Source organism: Petaurus breviceps, unplaced genomic scaffold (assembly GCF_028583685.1).
Source record: "Petaurus breviceps papuanus isolate PSGF00001 unplaced genomic scaffold, PetGlider_PUasm1.0 76, whole genome shotgun sequence".
Lineage (NCBI taxonomy): Eukaryota > Metazoa > Chordata > Mammalia > Diprotodontia > Petauridae > Petaurus > Petaurus breviceps.
The window spans coordinates 60,521,520-60,543,270 of NW_027186473.1; the positions used below are offsets into that span (position 1 = coordinate 60,521,520).

At 34.6% G+C, this 21,751-nt stretch overlaps 1 protein-coding gene across 6 annotated transcripts in view; it reads left to right on the forward strand.

The window, feature by feature from the left end:
• The window catches only part of RBM46 (RNA binding motif protein 46), a 73,496-nt gene that overhangs the window by 44,079 nt on the left and 7,666 nt on the right, over positions 1-21,751 (forward strand). The window lies entirely within an intron of this gene.

Consider the following 21,751-nt stretch of genomic DNA (forward strand, 5'->3'; position numbering starts at 1 on the left):
ACTGTATTTGATGAATGAGCACAAGTCATTGTAGCGGTTAACAATGTAAGCAATATTTTCTCCTAGTTCTTCATGTCTTTCTTTTTCTTTTATTGCAAGAATATCATTAGTAGTGTGGTTCAGTTCTTCCAATACTATATATCAGTGGTATCAGTTGATACCATGCCTTTCCAATTTCGTTGCAAGAATTGGATTCTGTCACATCTGTTTTATGTTGTTTCTTGTCTTCCTTTGAGATTTATCCATACCTTTGAATAATTCGAATTATTCGTTCTCATGCTTTTTTGTAGGTTGATTTTTTTTCCCCCTCAGCCATGTTTTCTGTTTCTTTTATGATTCTATACTACAACTGCCCTCCTCTGTAATGGTCTGTAAAGGAGCTTACACTTTAAACCAATGTTGTTGTTTACTATTCTCTCTCCTTGACAAGAAGCCAAGGTTTTATTGTTCTTGCAACATTTTCTTGGCTGTTTTTTGCCTCCTCGTTGTGCCAAATGCTTTTCTTTATGAATTTATCTTACAAAATGATGTTAGTCCAAGAATAATCCAAGAAAAAAAAAAGGTTATGAAAGGAAAGTCAACCATTTAGAAAAGGAAATTCAGAATCTTAAGGAAAAAAATGACACCTTGAAAATTAAAATTGGACAAAGTGAAGCCAGCAAAATTATAAGAGATCAAAAATAACTAAAATATGAATAATGAAAAAGTAGAAGAGAAAGTGAAACATCTTATAAGAAAAACAGTAGATTTAGAGAATAGATCAAGAAGACAAAATATAAAAATAATCAGACTAACTGAAAGTTATGATTAGAAAAAAGAATCTTGATATGATAAGAATATAAGAAGCAATTAGAGAAAATTGTCCTGAAGCATTAGAACAAGGAGGGAAAGTAGAAATAGAAAAAAATCCATCAATCACCACTTAAAAGAGATACTGTGAGAGAAACTCAAATGCCGAACCCCCCAGCTCAAGGAAAAACTATTAAAAGTATCAAGATTAAAACAATTTAAATATGATGTTGCCACAATTAGACTCATACAAGACCTGGCAGCAGAGACTTTAAAGGACCACAGGTCTTGGAACATAATATATCAAATAGGAAAAGAGCTGTGGCGCCAGCTGAAAATATCATACCCTGCAAAGTTAAATATTATCCTGAATGAAAAAAAAATGGACATTTAATAAACTCTCCAACTTTCAAGACTTTGTTTAAAAAAAAATCTTGAACTTGGGGCGGCTAGGTGGTGCAGTGAATAGGGCACTGGCCCTGGAGTCAGGAGGACCTGAGTTCAAATCCGACCTTAAGACACGTAACACAAAAACTAGCTGTGTGACCTTGGGCAAGTCACTTAACCCCAATTACCCTCCAAAAAGCGAAAAGGAAAAAAAAAAAGAAAAATCCTGAACTAAATAAAATATTCAACTTAAAAGAACCAAGAGAAATATAGGCTTTCTTGAAATGAAAATTTATTGTTACATATTTTGAATCCTCTCATGTTCTGCTGTGCAACTAACATGCTCTTTTTCTTTCTAACTTTGTATTTATGTCCCACTATTTAGGTTTATGATATGTTTTTGTTTCTTTTCTCTATTTTGTATTTGTGTTTTGGTGTTTGAGTCTAAAATAAGATTTATTATTTTTTCAATTTTTTTCTTTTTTTTTTTTCCAAATGCTTTAATAACTTCTGGTTTACATCATGCATTTCTGCCAGATTTTGAGTTACAAATTTTTTCCCCATTTTTTCCCCTACCCAGCACTCCACAGTAGCGGTCCCACAGGATAGCCCCTCCTCCAATCTGCTCTCTCCCATATCTTCTCCCATACCCCCTTCGACTTTTCCAGTAGGGCATGATGGATCTCTATGCCCCATTGTCTGTATATCTTATTTACCAATTACATTTAAAATAGTATTAATAATTTTATTTATATATTTTTAAACATTTTATTTTAAAACTTTGAATTCTAGATTTATTCCCTTCCTCCCTTGTCACCCACCCTTACTGGGAAGATAAGCAATTCAGTATAGGTTGTACATGTGTAGCTTTGCAAAACATTACCATAGTAGATATATTGTAAAAGACTGACTATATTTCCCTCCCTCCTATCCCATCTCTCACTTGTTCTATTCTTTACTTTGATCCTGTCCCTTTTCAAAAGTGGGTGGTTCCAACTTCCCTCCCCCCCAGCTTGCCTTCCCTTCCATCATCCCCCGCTCATCACCTTCCCCCTACTCTCTTGTAGGGTAAGATACCCTGTTTAGTGTGTTTGTCATTCCCTCCCTGAGCTACATTCAATGAGAATAAGGTTTTGCCTTCCTGTTCTTACCCTCCATTGTGACCATTTTCCCTTGCCTCTTCTATATGAGATAGTTTACCCCATTCTGTCTCTCCCCATCTCCTCTCTTTATATTCCTCTCTCACCTCTTAATTTCACCTTTTAAGTATCATCCCTTACTATTAAATTGGTCCTGTGCCCTCTTATCTATGTATACCTGTACACATATATACATTCACATATGTTCATATGCCCATATACCCTCCTATATAAACACACACAAACACACACACACACACACACACACACATATATATATATATATTTTTTTTTTCTTTTCAACTATTTTCATACTGAGAAAAGTTTCATCAGTTACAATTATTGTTTTTCCACGTAGGAATGTAAATAGTTCAACTTTGATAAGTTCCTCATGATTTCTTTTCCCTGTTTACCTTCTCATGCTTCTCTTGCTTCTTGTATCTGAATGTCAAATTTTCTATTCAACTCTGTTTTTTTCAGCAAGAATGCTTGAAAGTCCTGTATTCCACTGAATGACCATATTTTCCCCTGAAACATGATACTCAGTTTTGCTGGGTAGGTGACTCTTGGTTTTAATCCCAGCTCCCTTGACCTCCAGAATATCACATTCCAAGCCCTTCGATCCCTCAGTGTAGAAGCTGCCAGATCCTGGGTTATCCTGATTGTGTTTCCACAATATTCAAATTGTTTCTTCCTGACTCCTTGTAATATTCTCTCCTTGATCTGGGAATTTTGCAACCAGACTATAATATTCCTAGGAGTTTTCTTTTTAGCATATTTTTCGGGAGGTGATCAGTGTATTCTTTCAACCTCTCTTTTGCCCTCTGTTTTCTCATTTCTCTTTCCAATTTTTCCTCCACTTCTGTTATCTCCTTCTTAAGGTCCTCTATAGTCTGTAACCAGCTCGTATTTTTCTGTGACGCTTTTGGTGCAGAAGTTCTGACTTCACTGTCTTCCTCCTGTTCCATGCTTTTATCCTTTTTGTTGCCAAAGTAGGAGTGTAAAGTTTGGGTACTCTGTTTATTTGCTTCCTTTGCCTGCTCCTGTCGCCAGTCAATCACTTGACCCCTTGGCTTTTAGCCACAGTAGGACTCTGCCACCAGGCAGGGGAGCTTTTGTCCCAAACGCTGGGGTTTTCTCAGCTGCCAGAGGTATTAGATGGGTGCCCTCTCTGAGGTCTCCACACACTCTGGCAAGCTGGACACACACCCCAGGACCTCCACCCTAGACTGCATTCCAGATCCAAGTAGGTTCAAAGCAAGAGTGATAACCCTTCAGAATGGTTGCTTGGTCCTCCTACACTCTGCAGGCCAGGAGTTGAAGCTACCATGTCGGGGCAGACACAGGGCTGGCTCCTCAGTGGCTTCTCACCCTGGGGGAAGAGGCCTATGCACTCTGAGTACTGGATCCCAAAGTCTACACTGCACTGACCTCTCACTTTGTCCTTGGCAGCTATGTGTTGATAATTGTGAATACTGCCACAGCTGCTGGTGATCTGGAGACCCTCCAGCAGGTGGTTGGTCAGGCCGCCCTGGGGCTAAAACCTCTGGCTGGTGTGGGGCTGGGTTCTCCTCCAGAGTGCTGTGCTGGCTGATTCCTGCTGGCCTGCCGTGCTGTCCTCAGCGGGAGGTTAATTAGCTTCTTTGTGTCGTTTTGTGGGTTCTGTAGCTCCAAAGTTTGTTCAGAGTCCCTTTTACATGAATTGTGGGAGATGGAAGCCAGAGTCCTGTGGAAGTCCTGTATTTACTCTGCCATCTTGACTCCGCCCCTAAAATAAAATTTAAAGAATATTTTAAAAAATGATTTGAGTCAATTTCTGTATCTGTTCCTCATTTTTTTAGCATCAGTGGCTTAGGTCAACAAACATTTAAGCAGCTACTGGGTTTTGAGTATCGGGGACATAAAGATGAATGAAAAATAGTCCTTACCTTATGTTCTACGTAAGGAAATAATAGCTAACAAGCAATTTTAAAGAGAAAATTCATGAGCAGTTGTAGGGGAAAGAAGGGGGCCATCAGGCAAGACCTCTTGTAAAAGATACTTGAATTTTTATGGAAGCAAAGCACTCTTAAGAGGTGAATGTGAAGAGGTAGTACGTTTCAGAAATGTATGAGATGTGAGATGTCAGAGATGTAAGATAAAGGATAATGTATATGAAACGGCAAGAAGGCCAGAATGGCTGGAGCATAGAGTGTGTGTAAAGGAATGATGTATAATAAGGCTGAAGAGATAAATTGGGTCTGAGTTATATGGAACTTTGAATGTCAGATAGAAGAGTTTATATCTGATCCTAGAGATAAAATAGAAGCAGTAAGGAAACTATGGAATTTATTGAGTAGGGGAATGCTTTAGGAAGATCACTCTGCTAAGTTGTGTAGAAGATGGACTGGAGTGGGGTGAGATATGAGGCAGCTGAGAGTATGGCAGCTGTCCAAGTGAGAAGAGATGAGGGCCTTAATTGTAGCTGTGTGAGGAGAGCAGAGATAGATTACATGTTGTGTTGCCATATTTTTTTTCCTCTAATCTGTTTTTATTTTTAAACATTAATATGAATTCATCAATAATGTGACTTAAAACAGTCTCAAAAGTGGCACCCATGTTGGTAAAACATTTGTTTTATGTCTGTTAAGTTTGTTAATATCATTTTTTGGGTGATGTTCAGTACTCATCCTGTTAAGTACCCCCCTTACTTTCATTGACTAAAACACTTGGCAATAGCTAAATATAAGGCCTCTGAGTAGTCTATATTCTTTGGACTTAGTGCTGAAATGTTTTTCTAGAATTTTTTTGGTAATCTTTAAATTGAAATCACTATACGTCAAGATACATGGTAATTTGATTCTTAGGATTTTCATTGAATTCTTCATACAATTTTCAATTTCTGCACATTGTTACAGGTCTTGGTGCATATGTTGCAATGATTTTTTCAGTGGTCTTTTTGCTTATGTCCTTCATGAATATTTCAAGGTTAGATGACAGCATTTCCTTTTATTTTTTTCATTGATTTTGGACAGTCGGTAAATGACATGGGTTCTACCAACTCTTTTATTTGACCTTTAGAACCTGTGAGCTATCCCTTCCATTTAGCTATAACTTTATACCATCTTGAAAAAAAAGTTTTATTGATACCTTTTGTCATTACATCAAGGTCATTTCCCTCTTCCTCACTTTCCTGTAGATTTAACTCCCCTTTGTTACATAGAAAACAGTTAAGCTTTTTTTTTTTTTTGGAGGGGGGAAGGTAGGGCAATTGGGGTTAAGTGATTTGCCCAAGGTCACATGGCTAGGTTTTTTTGTGTGAAGTGTCTGAGGTTGGATTTGAACTCAGATCCTCCTGACTCCAGGGCCGTTGCTCTATTCACTGCACCACTTAGCCGCCCCCATAGAAAACAATTGAGCAAATACGTCCAGTACATCCAGCTCTTGTCTGATAATGCAAACCCTATTTTGTCCTAGTTCTTCATATCTAATTTTTTCTTATAGTAAGAATATCATCATTAATGTGGTTCATTTCCTCCAGTGGCATATGTACTTATTGATAGTTGATCTGAAATCTCAAATTTATAGTGTTAGTGCCTTAGCTAATATTTAAACGTATATAAATATGTGACTGATTTAAAAGCCATTTGCCCAGACAAGGACAGCTACTTTATAGGGCTGCCAAGGAGTTTGACTGAATGACTGCTCAGAGTCCTATAGTCAGGCAAGCTACAAACCCCTGAGCCAGCAGATAGCTGTGTAGGCTGCTGGTATACTGAGTCACGAGCTAGCAGTTCACTCCCTGTCATCATTTGCAAACAAGATCACTGTCTCTGAATCTCTGGGCCATTCCTTCCTAGTGCCTTCCCATATTCATCTCTATTCTAGGTACATGAGTATTTCCAACAACAATTGATAGTTTTTCAAATAGCTAGTCCAATACCTTGTTCCTATTTCAGCATGACCTTGAAAGGATTGCTCATATGTAGATTAAAGTACATCTTCTGAAGCTAAACTAAAATGAAGCAGTACAGCATTAGAATTGTGGAGCAGCAAGGCCTTTTCTGGGAAGATTCTGAAATCTCAATCCTGCTCAAACTTATGCATCTCATTTGCACAGGAGCACTGAAAGACCTTTGCAGATCATCCTCCAGAGGAGAAATCATCCCATTATCCTTGCTCCCATTTCCTTGACTTGTTCCTCTGAAGCTCCTTACTCTTCACTATGCAAAGCCAGTACCTTTACTGGCAGTTCATTGCCCTTCTAGCCACTTTTTCTTGGTGTCACAGATAGGATCCAGGGTGTGGTTCAAAAATTAGACTGAAAATAAATCCCATTAGGCACATGATACAAGCCCCAGTGCCATAGAGAGTTTCTTATTTGTTTACAAACCCCTCAGTCTCATATGATCTGTGTGATTCTGTCTATTGCAATCTTCTGGGCTAACTCAGCCATTTATTTCCATCTCTCTGATGCATCAAGATGTAGACAGTGCTGGGGTCACATAATGGTTACCTTGAAGGCCTGTTGCTAGATATTACATTAACATCTCCTTTCTGTCACTTCACCACCATTACTATGGAAGACATGAGGACTGTTGTGAAGTTTTTGGTTTTTTCATTTCATCAGCTTCTTTGATAGAATAGTTCATTTCTGTTACATTTGTACATATTTAGCTAGGCCAAATCATGGACATTAACTAGAGTAGGCCTGCTGTTGGTACCTTATCTAAAGCCTTTCCATTTTGGTGTAGAACCTTCTGAAGCTTTTGCTTTGTTGTCATAAGCAAGCATTTATTAAAGACTGGATATGTGGTATTGATAAGACCTTTCTTTCTGAATATTGGAAACTTCATTAACACTTCCTTTTTTTCACATCTTTTTTAGTAAGATTATATTAATCTGCCCTAGAAATTTCTTTGCATTTTTCATCGAAAGAATGATTTGATGACAGTCATTTGGTGGCGGTTAGAATTTTTGAGAAAAGAGCAAACCTGAGTACTCAGATGCAAGAAACATACACTCTAATGGCATCATAGTGCTTCTGACCTAAATCCTGGAATTGTGCTATTTAAGCTTTATTTTCCACTCTTTTTTTTTTTACTTTTTTCCCCTTAAAGTGGGAGTATATTTTAAGCAAATTAGCCTACAGAAAATGGGGGAGGGTAACACATAAGAACATCATTGTCTATTTTGACATTTTTCTACTGTCTTAGGAATCTATAGATTATATTTGATCTATCAACTATGGGACATTTTCCATCTTAACATGATTGTGTAAGTTAGTAATTTACTCAGTTTCTACATTCAGAAGCTTATAAACTGTTTCTGTAATTGAGTTAATGTATAAGATTATAGGCTTGAAAATTATGTGAAACAAATTCTATTTCTTTTTTTATGATGCATGGAATGAACTTGGGAAACTCACTACATCTCCATAAGGGAACCCTTGATACTACCACCATAAAATGACTAATGATTATCCCTTCTCTGAAACTTTGCTTCTTCTTTGACAACCTGAGACCTCTAACATTGCTTTTACACTCTTGATCTCATCAAGAACATATTAAGCAGCTTCTGTTTGCAAAGTACAAGGAGGATAAATTAGATAGACTATTTAGACAGAAAGAAAATACAAGATAATTCAGGGAGGGGGAAAATATCAACAACTAGGGACATAGAAAAGGCTTCTGATGGGAAAGGGCACTAGAGTTGAACCTCAAAGGAAGGTAAGGATTAAGAAACAGACAAGAGAGGAATTGTAATCATCAGGTATGTAGGACACACGTTGCAAGTGGAAAATGGAGTTCTGAATTTGAAGCAACAAGTTGCCCACGTTAGCTGGAATGTATTATATGAAAGGTAGTCATGTAAATTAAATTAGAAATACAGTCTTTCTGGCTTTAGGGCTTTAAATACCAAGCTGGAATGTTTTATTTTATCCTAGAGGCAGTAGGCAGCCAGTAAATATTCAGGAGTACAGGAGTAATGGGGTTAGGTAGATAATTTTGGAAGCTTTGTGTAGGATAAGTTGGAAAAGAGACAGACTGGAGGCGGGGATAACATTTGGAAGACTGTTGGCATAGTCCAAATGAGGGGATGAGGGTCAAAAGTAAGGTTAGTAGCTTTGTGAATAGAACAGAGAATAATAGCAGATTTTTGTGAAGGCAGAAATGACAATATTTTTCAACTAATTGGATGTGGGAGGCGAAGGAGAGTGAACGAAAATTCCTGAATGTGGTAGTGACTAAGTTAAGGAGATTGAAGAAGACTTGGGAAGTTAAAAGTTATGGTAGTGAAAGACCTGGAGAACATTTGTAAGGGGGAAACCAAGAGTATGTAGTTAAACCCACTGTGTTCATTAATTTATATGTTATTGAAAATTGTCTGTATACACAGGTGTTATGAATAACAACTTTTCCCACTGGTGCATATGTGCTTGAAGTAACAGGGAACATCTGCAGTATCAGGGTCATTGGTAACAGTTTTATGTTATCAATATGGCTACATTAAATGTTTAGAGTGTACTATAGATTTAATGCAATTTTGCCTATAGGTGATACTACTCTGGCCACAGTTGTAAATAATGGCAGATATCCCATTTAGAGTGACTTTAATAAATTTAAAAGAATTAAAGCAGTTGGAGAACTTTAAAAAATGGGTAATCAGTTAATCACAGTTTTAAAGGACAATACCAGTAAGAGCTTATTTTGAGACCGATGGCCCAAATTTATAGTAGTGCACAATAGTAACTGCTTAGTTTAGTTGATAAACCTCACGAAGTGAATTTTTCTATATGTATTTGTTTGCTACTCTTTCCTTCATGTTTCAGTGTTTTTTCTTCATTTTGTCTTTGTGTGACTCTCATAGTATACCCATTGCTTTCTCCTCTCTTACAGTCTTTTCCATTTGTCTTTTTAATTCTGTATTTTCTCCTTTCTCTCTGCCTTTCTTTCTCTTTCATTTCTCTCTTCTCATTTCCTCATTCTTCTGCTTTTAGTGTTTGTAATGTGGAGCTAAAATACATTTTTCTTTTAGTATTGACTAGATTTTTATGTTCTCTTTTCTTAATTTAAAGAGCAGGCAAGTTAACTATTGTATCTTTAATTAGAAAAAAAAAGTCAAGAGGCAACAAGAAGGCGGAAAACTGGCTTTAGTTTTTGCTGGAGGGGGTTTCCTCACTTGAGAGTTCTTTATGCTGACGAAATTGCAGGTTTGGAAACCCAGCATCTTCCTCCCCCAATATGATAAGAGAATAATTTTGTGTGTATGAGGAAGTAGTATACCTTGTTATCAATAGTAAGCTTTCACAATTGTTATTGTGGATATTTTCTCGTGCATGTTTTGTAGATAGTTGGTTTTTCTACTAAAAATGTTTTTAGTAGACTATTTAAGACTGTTCCTGTAAAAGTTTTATTTCTTTTGACTCTAACATGTATGAATGTGTATCTTTTATATATTTTTGTCATTTATTAAACTTTTTTGATATAACCTCATTATTACCATTGACTATTACTACCTTTAATGGAAATAATTCAGTACTTAGGACATTGATACCTACGAGATGATAATATTTAATAACATGTACTATTAATATCTTACATGAATTTTCTGATAATTACTTGTAAAACATTTTTTAAACCTCTATGTGTTAGGCTTTATTTTCCTTATATACTTTTAGCAATAGTTCAGTTAGCCTAGCTTTTACTTTAAATTTTCACTGTTGACTTTGTCAAAAAGTGGTGTAATAGGAGACATAGTAGGGGAGAAAGAATGCTATATTTGAAAGGCCTTCATGCCATAAAAATTGAAATGTTTAATTGGTGCTTTCATTTTACACTTCATGAGCTGTCATTATTTCCAGATTGATGGGCAGAAATGCAGAGAAGGAAAACAATTCAGTTCTCTTTCTAGCTAACTTATTATTTTGAAGTAAATCATGTCTTCCTAAAGTTTTTTTTTTACTTTAGAAGTGGTATTTTTAAGAAATTTAAGACTAAATAATATAGTTTTTAAGAAATATAATTTTATTAATAGTTAAATGATTTAATGGTATTTTTTAGAAACTGATAACTATTTCCAGTTTTGTAATCTGATATTATTTCAAAGAATTATTTGCTCAAATTGTTTTTAAATTCACTTGATAAAATAGAATGTAGCTGTTAATGGTAAAATTTTATTCATTCCTTCATTTTAATGACCAGTTTGTGAAAAGAAAAAAATTCCACTAACTCAACTATGTGTCTTTGAGGCAAATGGGATCATGACAGGCATGTCTTGAACATTGATTTTTTTTTCTGGAAAGAATCTTTGTTTGTACACTGGTATTATGGATATTTTTCAGCATATAAATGTATTTCATTAATGAACTTAATGAATATTAAGCTTGATTAGTATTAGAAAGGTCTTAGATTGAGATTAGTAATCAAGTTCACACTGTGCTACTTGCAAGCTAATTGTATGATTTTGGGTTAATCACTTGACCTCTTTGGACTCAGTTTCCTCACCAGGAAAATGACGGTTGAATTAAATATACTTTCAAGCCATTTCCATCTTTAAGCACCTGAAATCTAATCAAAAGTGTTAGAACTTCCAAGATATGAAGGACCAAAAAGAAATCCTATTGAATTTTTCATATTTGTAGAAGATACTTCAATTATTTTACTTCTATTTAGTTTAAAACCAAAATATTTATTAGGAAAAGCCTCCCTCCGAGTTATGAACTAAAAACTGTATTGCCATCACCCCAAATCTTTTGATGAAAAATGAGCGGTTTGGTTATTTAACCATTTTATCTGTTTTAGGCTAAGCATTTTTTTTCCTGAATTTACCAAAATCATTATTTTCTAAACAGTTGATTATTAACAACTCAAAGTCTGTATTTTCTGAAACAAAATGTCCAAGTAAATAATTACTCTTGATACATGCTTTGTAGTATTCTATAGTTATGAATTTTGTTATTTTTAGTGTCTTTTCTTTTCATATTGTAATTTTTTTTGGCAATTGATGAATAAATTTCTAATGAAAACTAGTTTGTAATATTTAACATTTTGCTTTAAGTTTTACCATCATTTAATTTAGATTTTTTTAGTGTCATCTTTTTTTTTCTTCAAAATAATTGTTTAAGGGTAGCTAGGCTACATAGTGAATAGAGCACTGCAGTGAATAGAGTGCCAGCCCTGGAGTCAGGAGGACCTGATTTCAAATCCGGCCTCAGACACTTAGCACCTTAATAGCTGTATGATCTTGGGCAGTCACTTAAGCCCAATTGCCTTGCCTTCCCCTTTGCAAAAGGCAAACATTTTTTTTTATTTTCCTTTATATCAAATGCCATAATTAATACTGTGTATTAGTGCTGCTGAATTGTTGCTCTATGGCAGTAGTATGTGATTTGCCACACATAGTCCGCTAATATATATATCATGTATTATGTGCATAATATATGTAATGTGTATATATGTATATAACTTTATAGATGGATTTGAATAGTATCGAGTAGTAGTGCTATTTTATTATTAATAGTCCATTTTAATGTAAAGGATAATATTGATCTTTGAGAATTATTTAATTATAATTTGTATTTGACATCCACTGGTTATACTGTGGCATGAGTTTTCATTTTAGTATGACGTGTTTTAAATTTCTACCTTCTACTAGATATTCCATAGACCATTACAGTTTATTCATAGACAATTATATATTGCTTATGAGAAGTAATGTGACTTAGTGAGTGGAGCACTGAACTGAAACAGAAACGGGAATAACAGAAGACGCTTTGGAGTTCTATCTTCATCTCTGATGAGTTTACCTAAGAGGCCAGTCATGCTTTTTAAGCACTTTAAAATGTTTAAAATGTACCCCTGATTATCTTGAAATCTGTTAGTAATAGTTTTAAATCATGAGAATACTAGCAGCAATACTTACCTTCTTGATCTTTAAATTTATAACGTTTTGGTTGATAAATTATTAGTTGACTTGTAATTTGCATCATTATAGACCATGTATAAACATTGTTTATCACCTTTATTAAAATCATTATATATGCATTTGTTTTAGCTATACTCATCGCTTGCTTTATCTACATAAATGAAATCCATAGAATTTTTATATGCCTGACAATAGAATGGTTCCATATGTAGGTGGCTGTTATACTTGCTCCAATATATAGAAGGTCATCATTGATAGTTTAATGAAAAGCAGGGGTTAGAGTGTTTAAGAACCACTCTGTTTCTACAGGCTTATGTAGACTGTGTTTACAAAAGTAAAATTGTGTAGAACCTGAAAGTAGATATTCACATAAATGCATTTTAAAAACTGGCTATATTACAAAGAGAGGCTTTTCCTCCGGATTTGCTAGATTGTTCTAATTCATTCTACCTCATTTTGTACAGTATTCTCAGAAATAATTTCATCCCCTCTTTCATAGTGTGGGTAATGAAGTGAAAGAAGCCTGGGAGGGGAGTCAGTATACTCATTTTGCCATCTAAATTCTACCACTATGTTCGCTTTCTTGGGGAAATAATTTTGGAATGGATAACATAACAAATAAATAATGAGCCACTACTTCTTATCAATTTCCTGGTATTCTGAATTTTAGCTTATGTAATTGCCTATATACATTTGTTGATACCCTATCATGAAAGACCACTTAATGTAATTTTTCTAAAATTTGTTTCTGCAGTGCATTTCATGGTCTTTTTTCTGACATGATAATAGAGTAAAAATATCAATGTGATTAATTTTACAGTTATGGCGAGTTTGGAAGGGTTTTTTCCCCCACTATCCTTTTTGTTTATCTGAATATAAATTCTATATTGTGTTACATTTTCACCTACATCATAATCTGTTAGGGAAAAACATCCATCCTAAACAGTTTGCTTCTAATTAGACATTTCTAATACTCCTCATGCCTTGGTTACTGTTTTGGTTACCTATTTTCCTTGACTTTGCCTATTTACTATCTTGTCACACATTTGCCATTCTTTCACCTAACCTTGATCTCCTCTTGTCTGCTTATTTATTTACGAATATACATACTTTTTTTCCTAATTTCTTTTTTTCTTTCTGTCTTATTTCTTTACTGTGTATATGTTTGTCTTCCATATATATATATATAAACAACTCCTTTCTTAACATCTGAAGAGCTTGATAACGAAGATCTTAATTGTATTTGTTGGGGTGATGAATATAGTTGATCTTTGATGGTTGGTGCTGGAATAATTTATCAAAGAGATAAAAATTAAGAGATCCACTTGCCACTTTGAATGCCAGAATCTTTATGGTTAGGGCATCAGACTATCCGGATGAAAAACTGGAGCAAGCTGGAGCAATAAAAACACTAGGTAGGGACAGAACCAGATTTTCCTAGGTATCTGTAGTTGTTTTTTTAGTATCTCTAAAGCCATCATCTTTAGTCAAGAACTAGTCTCCCAACCAATGTTAATAATTGCTGCAGCTGGACTGTGTTCATGAAAATGTCATGTAGTTTCAACCTTAAGGTGAAGCTAGAATTATGACTTTGTTTTCATGGATTTATGAAGTTGCCAGTTATTTTTACGTTTACATCAGTAATCTTAGTAATAAAGATATAGTAGCATCCCTTGACTTTTTTTGGCTCTTGGAAGAGTCACATCATTGGAACAGAGGACAAAGGTTTAAGAGATGAGGAGTCTAATCCTATTCCTGTTACTGACCAGCTTTGGGCAAGTCACAGCCTCTCTGAGTCTCATTTTTCTCTCATTTAAAAAGAAAAGGTTGAACTAGATGATTTTGGTGGACATTCTTAATTGTATCATTTGGTAATACTGTATACTCTTGTTTTATGCACAGATTGTTTGGAATTGGACTGCTGCATAGATTTAGGAATACCTATTTGGGTTATATTTTGCAATAATTCAGATGTCATCCAAATGTTGGAACTTTGCAGTTAGTTTCATGAACAAACATGCAAAATATATTAGAGATTTTATTTGGAATGGTGTTAGATAGAATCAAAATGTGGTAAAACATGTTATTCAGTCCTTAAGTAAACTAAACCTCTCATCGCATGTGGAAAGATCATAGGCTCAGGGGGTTAGGGAGGTGGCGGGGGTATTCAGGGAGCCCGGACACTTAACCCTTAACACTTACCCTGGGACAAGTAATTTATCTTCTCTGGCCCTCAGTCCTCATCTGCAAAATGAAGACAATTGAACTAGATATAAATTCGTAGATATCTTCCAGCTATCGATTGATGATCCTACGAAGTCACTAGAAGACTCGGACATTGAACATCCATGAGAAGAAAGAAACAGAAACAAAGACACAAAATGTAATTAAGAATCTTTGTATTTGGTCGGTTTGCTTATCAAAAGGAAGAAATGCTACAAACTGAGAAAAGCTTTAAAAACTAAATTTTGTGTGTACTGATCATGGAAGATTGAAGAAACAGAAGAGAACAGTGGAGAGGAGAGAGTGAGGTAGAGACCAGAGAAATTGAACAGAATTGGGTTGAGCACAGGGAAGTGTCATTTAAGAAACCATCAGATGTAGCCATAAAGAGTTGAGGGTAGATTGGAGAAGAGATGAAAGAATGATAACTTGGAGATTGAGATAGCAAAGATCTAAGGGACTTAAGAAACCTGAGCAGTGTTGGTAGGACACAGTATTTTTCCAAAAACCTTAAGAGCACTGAAAAGTATTAACAATAATATTAAATACATGAGTAGAAAACTAAAGTGTATTTCAAAAAAGATATTGTCAATACACAAATATAGTATACATTCAACAATTATGCTTATTTTAGAGATAAATTGTAAAAGAACCATTCTACTATTGTTCATAAAAATATTTTCCCTTCTTTTCAGTGAGCTTTGGACCAGAGAAAGGAACATCTTCTAATAATGAAAATTTAGTTGTATTTAGAATATAACAGTGTTCAACAGTTGTCAAGCATCACACCTGCCTTTTCTGACTCGGTAGCATGTTTTATCCAAACATACCTCCTCCTTATGTGTCTCTGCCCTCCCCCTCAAATACCTAGCACAATGCGGTGGCCTTAAACCCATAAATATTTGAAGAATTGGATTGAGTAATGGTAAATGGGGTACTCTCTCAAGTAAATCTGACCATTTTAGACTTGAATATTAATATTTTTTATATATCCTGTCCAAGCTTCTTACCCAAGTTCCAATTTTCTACTTAATACTGTCTATGACGCAAATACCATTAACTCTCTGAAGAAGAGTATACAGCTGAACCAGTCATCTTTCTTCCCCTTCAACAAAAAATCCTACCTAAGACTAAATCCTTTTTGTATGCCTTCCCAGTTTTGACAATACTCTTGTCTTAGTCTCCTAGGCCTAAATCCTTGGAGCCATTCATTTTTTCATTATTCCTCGTATATTTGTTATCTAATGTAATTATTGTATTTTCTTCCCCTTTATAATGTTTTATTTCATTCTTTATTCTCTGTCTCAACCTACACCCTTGTTACTACCATATGTCTTAAAAATTACTCCATTATTCTTACTGTGCTACTCTGTATATAATAATTTACCAAAGTTTATTATTCTTATCCCTTAGTCGTGTCTTTTTTCTGAGTTCCCATTACTACCATTCTATTGGTGTTCCTTATCATTGTTCCTAAGAATTATTTTTAAAATATTCATTAACTGGTCTTTCTACTAATACTTTCTCCCCAGTCCTGTTGTTTCTGGGATACTGAAATTATGTTTTACAAAACTATTTTCATTCTATTAATTCTCTTTTCAAAAACCTTTAATGGCTTCCTGTCCAGGAGAGTCAAGTACAGAGTCCTTAATTTGTCTCTTCAAGTTTTGCTCCATCTTCTCACCTAACACTATCCAACATATATTCTTTGTTCAGGTATTGCTACTGTTATCCACATGTACTATGTCTCTTCTTACCCTTTCCCTTTTGTATGCTTGTAATTTTTGCCTGAAAAGCACCCTTTCCCCTCCTCTCCATCTGTTCTTTAAGATATTTCTCAAGTCCCAAGTCTGCCTGGACTGTATTAGCTGATTTTCAGATTTTCCGTTTTCAGAAATTCTATAGCACTTGTACTCTAAACCTCATACTTTGACAGTTTATATTCTTACACTCATTGTGATTATTCCCCTTTATTATTTATTGTCTTACGCTTGTGATTATTTCCCTTCAATATTTTTCCTACATCTTATGTTATAAACTTATTAAAGCATAGTTCATATTTTATACTTTATTTTGCCCTAATTCTACCATAGAATTGTGCTATTCACTGTATATAACCTTTATGGTACCTAACACAGAGTAAGTACTTAACAAATAGCTGGTAGGATTTGAGGGTGGGATTTCTTTTGTGGTTAAAGGAAAGATGAGCCTATGAATTTATTAGGAGTACATTAGTAGTCAGCTATATTTAGGGGAGGCATTGATACAGGGTATATTAGAAAGGACATTGGGTGGGAGTCAAAAAACCTAGGATAAAGTTTTAGTTCTTCCACTTAGCTGTGTTATCATCCATCCCCAAACTTAATCTTCCTCATTTGTAGAACAGGAATAATAACTTGTTGTGAGAAAACGTTCTTTGTAAATCTAAAAGTGCTATATAAATGTGAGTTGTTGTGTGCTGAGTAACTATGTTAGTTGGGATTGGCTGATAAGACAGAGGGAAAAGAAAGAGTTAGTTGAAGTCTAAGAAGGAGAAAGGGAAAAAAAGAACAGTCCCCATTTGTAGGGACTACATGTTTACCATCTTACAACTGACTGAAAGATAGATAAAGAGAAGTATAGATACTTTATCTACAGTATTTATACTATAGATAAAGAGAAAACTTTTATTTGTGGCTTATAAAAAACATTTCATTCATTAGAGCAAAATACCACCTTAATGGCCAATCCTTACATCAAAATCATTCAAGATTAAGGTAGAGATTAAGACAGAAACAGCTTTCTTCATTGTCATTCTTCCAGAGGTGTTCTCTCCTGTGATTGAGGAGATCCAATGCAGCCCCCCAATTAAGCAGCATTCCCTTTGCATGGTGAAGATCCCCAGAGGTTCTTGTTTGCAACTGGCATAGTGCTGACTGCATCAAGCCCTTGAACATGGCAGAGCCTCCTGGAAGAGAGCTATAATTACTCAGAGGAGTTTGACTTGACAGGAGAGATCAAGTAGAAGAAGAACACCCTATAGAACTTAATCATTATGTTCATGTGGGACAGATAGCACAGAAGGACAAATTGGGTCCCAACCTGACAAGAAATTTTTGAAGTATTCTGTATTCTTTTTGGGAAATTATAAAACTCCATTAATGACTTTTCTCACACCACCACTCTCCTACCATCAAGCTTCCTAATATGAAAGCAAAAGCCCATCTTTTTAATACCACCAATTCCATTAGTATTGCTGTATAGCAGAAAAAACTTGAAATACAATAGTCTCTAGATAATTAAAAGTTATAAGCCCTAGCCATACTTCACTTCACTCTTGACTCTTTAATTACCTCCACTATTTCCTTTCCAACGTCCTCACTGGTTTTGTAATTATATTTTTGGAGGGAACTTTCAAATCAGTGTGGTCACAGATTCTTTTGAGTCTCATAGATGGGGGATAGTTTAGATGAATCACAAGCAGTTAAATCAAGTTAGTAGAATAATAATTATATTTTTATAATGCTAAAAGGGTTAGAATACTTTTTTCATCATAACACAATAAGATGTAGGTAATTGCAAGCATTATTTTACCAATTTGACAGATGAGGAAACTGAGGCTCAATGCAGTTAAGTGACTTGACCTTTGTATTTTGATTTCAATTTTATTGCCCTTTCTACTATTACAGATTACCTCCTGGAAAACTTTCTTTTTTCCCCTCTTTGTTTACTTCCTGAGCCTAGGTCAAGTTATTAACAGTATTGTAAGTAGGATAAGATAATTAAGATTTTAAATACAATTTTTAAAAGTTTTATTGCTTCCCTTTGTTGTTACAACAAAGTCATTTCTCCTTAATTTCTCTCACTATTGAACCCTTTATTGAAACAGAAAAAATATTTTAAATCTACTATACAATGACTGTCAGACAGTGTATATACAACAGTCTGCATTCATAACCTCTTGCCTCTGCTAGGAAAGTTTCATTTATCAGTTCCTGAAGATCAGGGTTGGTCATTACAATTAATCAGTTAAACTACTTTTTCTGTTTTTTTTTGATTACATTATTGTATGCATGTATGAATGAAAAAAGCATTTTAAAAATGCTTACCATGTGACATGTATTATGATAAATCCTAAGGTTTAAAAAAAGTGAGGGAGGGTCCTTTGCATCCAAGGAGTTTACATTCTAAGATAGGGAAACAATGTATATAGGGACATGGTGCCTAAGGAAGGGATTTTTATTCTGAGGTTCACAGGAATATGTAGTCATTTGGTCAGTTGACATGCTCCTTGAGGAAGCAATGGCTGTGTTTCATTTTATTGATTTTCTACTGTGTGCAAAATGAGAAATGGAAAATTGGGGGGTAGTAATTAGTAGCATATGTGTGATACAATAGATGACAGGTTGGCATGGATGGAAGGATCAGAGTGGTCTGTGGCTGCCTGTGCTAAGCGAGTTCATACTCAGTCATGGGTCAGCCCCAGGATTGGATTACTGGATTAATTTCCCCAGGGTCTGAGGGCATGTATTCTAAAGGACTGATAAGGTTGTTATTTCTGGTTAGAAGCAAGACAGTGGCAGTAGAGCAGATAGCAGAATGGCCTGCAGATTATGGAATGTGAAACTCATTCTAGTGGTCTGGGTTTGTATAGAATAGTGGACAAGGGGTGCGTGTCATTCTGTTGAATTCTACTTAATTAGCTTTTCATCAGTTCATGAACATTTTTTCCATGTTTCTCTGAATCTTTCATAATCATCATTTATATGGTGGAAATATTTCACTATACAAAACTCCTTTAAAAGTAACACTATGCTTCTAGAAAAAAGACTAATCTTAGTTTCAATATTTTATTAGTATGATTTAACTGTGAGCCATGGAAACATAGTCTCTGAAGAATTCAAAATGAGTATCATACAGAGGGTGATAGTGAGACACATAGTGTTAGCAGACCACAACATAAAAAAACAAAGAACTTCCCAAAAATAATTGGAGCAAAAGATGTTATTAGGGAAATGTATTGAAAAAAGAAGATGATATGTGCATGTGACAGGAATGAAGGGTGCCAGGTAGAGAATCCATGTACTGCACTGATATCTTCACAATTTTTGGAAAAACAACAAAGGTCTAGATCATTTAAGATGTTTCCTTGTGACAAATGTATGGGAGAACATGGATAAGAGTCATACAAAAGAGGCAGCACGGATGAGTTGGGATTTTCAAACCTTGGAGAGAGCAACCAAATCAATGAGTTCACAAAGACATTTGATTAGTTTAGTATCATCTGTTGCCACTTTGAGAGTTGTGAGCTGAAACTTAAGAAGTGTTTTAATTTTTTGTTTCTCTTAGTAATGTGGAAAACAATCCTTAATCGTGTTGATGTTACAGAATTTTGAAAATTGTTCATATCCTTTAACTACTTAGCTATTTGGAAATGACTCTTTTTATGTGTACCTCAATTACAATTTTGTAACTTTGAGTCATACTGCTACTTAAATTTATAATCTATAAAATAGAGATATAATCTATAGTATGAACAAAACATTTTGTTGCTATCTAAAACAATTTTATAAATATTTTAGTATGGATAATTTAAAATAGTCCATTTTACATATAATTTGAGAGCATTGTATTTCTCCTTCATTCTCCTACACAGGTCTAGACTGAGGGAATGGCATTCTTTCCAGCACATTGATGGAGGCAGAAAAAAAAACTGAAACTTCAGGATATTGCTGTTTTCCTCATTTGGAATGCATTGGAATCCTGCTTATTCAGTTATTTTCTGTCTTCAGAGGAGAAAATAACAGTGTGACAGCTTTGTATAAGTCAGAAATATTTCATCTTCATTGTTAGTTACCTTTGTCCTTCCTCATTCTTCTACCCACTAAAACACTCATCCTATAAGGTTCCGTTTTAAATTTCCTTTCTATCAAAGTTTTTTGGGAAAAAATTGAGAAAAAGGATGAGATTTTCACCTAGTTTATTTACTTCTTTTCCTAGATCAAATACTTAAGTGGATCTGTGATCTCATTGATATGGGGGGCAGGTTGTAATGACCTTAAGTGATACTAAGTTAATGACTTAAAATATCTATTTCTTCCTATCCAGTGTGATTCTAGTCTATCAGCTTTCATAGTTTTGTTGTAGAAGATCCCAATTGATATGGTAGAGATGGTCCTCACTTTCTGTTGACGTGGTCAGGAATACCAGTGGAATATATGGACCATCCCTTTGCTCTCTCTACAGGTCCAGCCCAGATTATTTTTCATTCATTTATTTCTTTGATGATATTCTTCACTTCAGTTCTTCATAATTAATTTTTTATAATTTGTTTCAGCTTGCCTACACCTACTTGATGCACTTTTCTAGTGCCTTCTAATTTAAATTTTTCGTAGATTGTAAAGTTCTATGACTTGCGTCCATACAGCAACACTGGTAAAAGATGTATCTTTGTTATATGAAAATCTTTGGGTCAAAATTCTCCAAAATAAGAAAAGAGTAGGAATGTTATGTTAAGATTTGAATTTTATAGAAGATATCAATAAAATTAATCAGAACTTTAAAAGGGATTTTACTTCTTGTTAAGCCTTTTTAAGTTAGAGTTCAACCTATTCTGATTCACTCCCTTTTCCACTAGTAATTACTGTGAACAAATGTAGCAGTAGGAGCATTTTCCTCAAAACAATTGTCCTTTTTCAGTTTTTCTTTCCATTATATCTTAGCAAAATCCACCATTTCTGAAATCATTTTTCAAAATTTCATTTATTATAAGATGTTTGAAAAATGAATGGAGCTATTAATAGAATTATATTGTTTTGCCCTTCCAATAAATACCTTGCATTAGATATTATCAGTCTCTTAATTGATACTGGAAGTTTAGTAGTCACAGGTTTAAATAATTTGACAAATTTTTACCATCTTATTTCTTTTGTTTTCATGTTAAATTAAGGATAGGTAAAGAAGTAATTCCAGAGTCCCTTTGTCAACTACTCTAAACATTAAAAAGAGAAAGACTTCTCTTCCCATACATTATCACCATTTCCACTTTAGTGCTTTTCTGGGAGAATCTCAATTAAAACTTGTTTTATATTATTGCCACTTAGCCTAGGTTACTGTGGTCATAGAATGGAAGATGTTAAACATTTTCTTTTAGTTATGTTATTCTTTTTCTTAGGTACTTTTATTTCATGGTCAGTGAGTAATTCTTTTTGTTTTCTTCCAATATCTCCATCTTTTTGTGCATTTTCATTCCATTGCTATATTTGTGAATACTTAATAGGGATATTGACCTAAAAAAATTAAAGATCTCATGAGGAAATGAAAATTAT